Source organism: Dreissena polymorpha, chromosome 12 (assembly GCF_020536995.1).
Source record: "Dreissena polymorpha isolate Duluth1 chromosome 12, UMN_Dpol_1.0, whole genome shotgun sequence".
NCBI classification, from domain to species: Eukaryota; Metazoa; Mollusca; class Bivalvia; order Myida; family Dreissenidae; genus Dreissena; species Dreissena polymorpha.
Window position 1 is genome coordinate 21,824,884 of NC_068366.1, and position 5,393 is coordinate 21,830,276.

At 32.0% G+C, this 5,393-nt stretch overlaps 1 long non-coding RNA gene across 1 annotated transcript; it reads right to left on the minus strand.

Moving 5' to 3' along the window:
- Window positions 1-270: 270 nt before the first annotated feature.
- Window positions 271-2,603, minus strand: LOC127853300 (uncharacterized). The gene is made up of 3 exons (XR_008036554.1): window positions 2,501-2,603; window positions 1,100-1,216; window positions 271-369 (listed from the first exon to the last, which is right to left on the minus strand). It is a non-coding gene; the product is annotated as an uncharacterized LOC127853300 (long non-coding RNA).
- Between the last annotated feature and the right edge of the window lie 2,790 nt (window positions 2,604-5,393).

Genomic DNA, 5,393 nt, shown 5'->3' on the forward strand with positions numbered 1-5,393 from the left:
GTAAGGACTCTATTGTTATACATTTTATGCCGTAGCGTTTAGATATGCAAAGCCGTTTATGACATGTGCTTATCATGCAAAGTGGAATTAATCATTTTTCTTGATCAAACAATATGTCTTTTACACAATTCAATTATTTTAGATAATATTTAGAATTACATGTACCTTTTTAATAGATTTAGCATTGTGTTCGTTATGTTCGTAAAAACTGCAATAATTAATATGTCGTTTACAGTATTGGAAAACATATAGTAAATGTGATAAAGCATATGCCTTTTAGAGAAACAGTCAACGTGCAGACCCATGTTTCAGTCTTATTCTCGCAAGCTTCGCCTCCTATGCAGGGAACTGGTATGCATCCTTGGAACACTAAAATAATGCAAGTGCCCCTCACACAAATTGTATGAGTATAATGTAAATCAAATATGTTAATAAATACACAATAGTGATTAAGCCAATTTATTAATTTTGTAACGCCAAGATTGCGTCAAAACGACTTATCGATTTGTTTAAAGAGACCTTTTCACAGATTTTGGAATGTATCGAAAGTTTGTCATGAAATGCTTTATATTGATAAATGTAAATGTCATACACTGAGTGATACATTTTATTCTTTACATATGCAAAAACCTCGTAGTATCACAAAATATAATGACAACAACAGACCTCTCCAAAGTATTCAATCGTTTCGCGTTGCAACGCTTTATACATTTCAGGTTGTTATAATTTAATCGTCAAAAGATGCATATAATTGATACTTTAGAGCATGGTAAATGTTTAATAATACTGTTTCCTCACAAATATCATAACTACAACGAAAATGTAAAAATCTGAAACACTTTTTTTTTAAATTTGTCAATTTACCAAAACGTGAAAAGTTCCCTTTAAAAAAAAGACACGTCTCTTTCTTTGAACTTTTTTAAATGGAGATGATATGTCATATGTAAAGACATCGCATAATAAAATGATAGTTTACCAACAACCATATCCGTTAGAATGTTACAATTATCCTACATATTTGGCCCCACGTATTTACACATTTCAGTTGAAAATACTTAAATGCGTCACAATGATCAGTGAATCTATTAATGGGTTCTACCTGTATCGCACCGTTCGCCAGTGAAACCTACATCACATGTGCACGTGATGTTGTTTCCAATTTGCGTGCACGTGCCGGCATTGCTACACTCACTGCGCTCGCACCTTGTTATAAAAACTGAAAATTAATGATTGTTTGGTGCTTTTTGCGAAATATATAAAATGGTATTGATGTTGTGAATTGGAATCCCCTAGTACCGGTAACCTTGAATCACTTTTAACTATTGTTTGACATAGACTCCACCGTGTATAGGTCGATCAATCCGATGTGTATTTCTATTCCAATATATTAATTTCGGTAAAATAGCAACGAGGATCTATTTTGTAATTTTGTTGCTGTCTTGTAAGTTATTTTTCATGATCGAGAAATGTTTCGTTATTACAAGTCTATACATTTGATTTCTTGATCTACGGTACCATCCTTTAGTACCCTAAATTAACAGGAAATTTCTTTTTATCCCGTTATTAGTATAATTTAACAATTCTAATATAGATTGAAAATTTCGTTTAAGGACATTGCACTTACTTCAACACACCAGCAAGTGCGTTCTAATTCAAAACAAATACCATAATTTTGCAATATTTAAGTAACTCAATGTCATGTTCTCGTAATATAGTATTTACATTACAAATATGAACAATATTGAAAAGCAAAGCATGACTAATATTAGAAAATATTTGCCGATCTATTTTTAGCTTAAACCCACTCAAACAAGTTTGAACTTGTTCTGGCTACCGTACTTGCTGTTGTAATAATCGAATTCTTCTTTAAAGTAGAATATCGATAAAATCGATGGCATGCAAATCTATAAATTACATACAAAATCATCATTCTAACGAAAGTTATACAAATTTCAGCTTCATATGTCTAGTAATAGATAAAGACGGAAATAAAACTACACACAGTTCTCAGCAAATTGATTTCTAAGTTGCACATTCGCAAATCGGAAAATCAGAGATAAATGTTCAAAAGCTCCGACATCTGCTAAGCCTTAATGGTTGGACGGTTGATCCATTAAATTAATAACATTATTCATTATCAAAACGGCGGTATTATCTATTATTTATAAAAAAAGTTTTGTTATTGTAAACTTGCATAGTTTATATGGATAAAGGAAATAATTTGTTTGCGCATGCGTAACCTTCTATGTAGACCGTGTAAAATTCATAAGAAGAAAACATATGTTGGCGTGTGCCATTTATCTAAATGTTTTAAAACACGTGAGTTGTGTTACTATATACTATACATGTATTAAAAAAGTCTACGGAACATACAATTCAGTAATCATTATGTTTAGTCCTAAGTCGGCAAATACAGAGCAAGACTAGCTAAGTGTTGGTAAAGCGTTTGTTAGTTTTTTGAACTGCATACATGTTACAAAAGCAACTACGAATACAAAACCTGTTTCACAGTGTGTTCCAATAAATCCCTTAACGCAATTGCATCGATAGCCACCTATCTGCTCAGAACACGTGGCTCCGTTTTGGCAAGGGCTGGACGAACATTCGAGAATTTCTGAAACACATGAAAGCTATATATCTAAATAACACAATTTCCTACTGCAGTATATATCGATGGCGTTATGTTTTATAATACTAAAATAAGAGAATGCGCATGGTTGTAAGGGCGGTTATTAAAAAAGAAATGTTATGTTGCGTTTCAACGAATTGGTAAATTTTAAAATTGCTTTTATATTTATACTTTGTAAGTACGATATAATTATTAAAGTAGTCGCTTAAGATGTAAGTTGCGTAAACAATACTTGTTTTTTAAAGGGACCTTTTCACAGATTTTGGCATCTATTGAAGTTTGTCCTTAAATGCTTTATATTGATAAATGTAAGCATAGGATATAAAAAGCTCAAGTAAAATACGAGAACACAATTAAAGAAAGAAAAAAAGTAACCCTCAATTGAGCTCGAACCACTGACCCCTGGAGTAAAAGTCTAACGAGTAGACCACTGAGCCATCCGTGCTCAAAGAGAAAATGATGTATTTGATATGTTATATAAGCAATCATCGCAGTGTCACAAAATATAACGACAACAACAGAACCCTCAAAATCATTCAATCGTTTCGCGTTGACACGTTTTATTATTTTCAGGTTTTTCAATCGTCAAATGATGCATATAATGGATATTTGAGATCATGCTTAATGTTCACTATTACGGTGTCCTCATGAATATCACAACTACAACGAACATTTGCTATTCTGAAATAAGTTGTTTTCAATTGCGTCAATTTACCAAGACGTGAAAAGGTCCCTTTAAATAGCAAACAGTCAATATTTCACAGTATTCGGTATGAGCTAATAATGTACAAAACCTGTTTCACAGTGAGTCCCTGTAAACCCATTCGCACAGTTGCACCGATAGCCGCCTATCAGATCCGAGCAAATTGCTCCGTTCTTACAGGGATTGGATGAACACTCCATAATGTCTGCAATATGTGACAAATGTGTTATTTAGATATTTCATTTCAATCTCAATACAGAAAGATAATGCTTGCCAAAAGGACATTCTGTGTTTAATCTTGCGTCAATTTCTAAGGATACACATACTACTTAGCAACGCTTTTATATAGATTTTAATGCAAACGTAAGTTAAGTGCTAACATGTCAATATTGCACAGTATACGGTACGAACTAATAATATACAAAACCTGTTTCACAGTGAGTCCCTGTAAACCCAATAGCACAGTTGCACCGATAGCCGCCTATCGATTCGGAACATATTGCTCCGTTCTTGCAAGGGTTGGATGAACATTCCATTATTTCTGAAATACGTTACAAATGTGTAATTTACATATTTTATCTCGATATCAAAATATAAAGATCAAGTGTGCAACAAGTCTTTAACCTGGAGTGAATCTCAAATGCATAATCACACAAGTTTTAAATTGATCCAGATTACAAGTTTTTTGAGTTTTTTAAACGAGTAAACCATCTCTTTAAGATAGTGTGGCGACTTTAAAAAACAGGATTTATACATTGTTGCAGAGGTATAAGTGACAGTGAATTCAGCTAGTTAGATCAGAAAACATATTTTAGCTATTTATAAGAGACTGTATATTTAACCAATAAACAGGTGCTATGTGGATTGACCAGAAACTCCTAAAATAAAACCCGAAACGACCTTCGTATCAATATATACGATAAGAACTGAACGTTATGCTTTATATGAAACGGGTCAAGAGTTATTTAAAATTTCGTTACACAAAATAATACACAATTTGATCCAAAAATCATACTAAGATGATGTTATGTTCTAAACTAAATGTTCTAGTATCAGTAATTAATTCTTCCAAATCAGCTGTTGTCGGACATCAATTGTATGCATTTACGTCCTTCCATACTGCTAAACATTTAGGCCATGCCATTTAACCTTTTTAATTGTTACAATTGTATGACTCATTACAACTTTGTTTAATGCAATTGTTTTACAGTCTCTAAAATAAAGACACGTTTATTCATACCAAATCAATTGTTCTATACGATAAATGCCATACTTGTTAGTTTAAATCATGCAATTGTTAAATAAGATGATCAGACTACACATTCATTTCATTGAAATATTTCTGTATGAAAAACACGTTTATCTTTTATTTGCAGCAAACAAATTAAGATTTTTGGCAGTAACCCACATTTGTTCTTACACATAATAAAAAAGCTTATACTAATTAAATTGTTTACAATTAGATATATTCAACTTGTTTCCTGAGTGCAATTTGTTACTTGTGCATAATTTTAGAAATGTATATTGGTTTGATTGTGTTTGAAAGTGTCTATAAAAATGACTTCATACAGAATTTTTTTAATTTCCATAATTATAAAATAATCAGATTTAAGTCAATACATACTGCACTACGATAACGTGGGAAACTTAAAAAACACAATTGTAATACCAAGCAATACATTCAAGCAATTAACCTAATTCACAATGTGTCCCCGTAAACCCGATTGCACAGAAACACCGGTATCCGGCTATCTGTTCCGCACAGGATGCTCCGTTTTTACAGGGATTGGACGAACATTCCAAAATTTCTGAAAAAATAACAACAGTAATATGGCAATATGTGATTATTCTGATCCATACAAATTCATAAATGCAAAGTCCACAGCTCAGATATTGATGCATGTGGTATTTAAAAGGTCGATGGTTTTATGACAATAATTACACAACAGTTCAATTATTTTGTCCATAAAATGTTGTTGTTGTAAATCTGATTATAACTTTAAGTTTAAGTTGAGTGCAGTACATATATAGTATTTAGCCATGATTTATGACTTATATTTT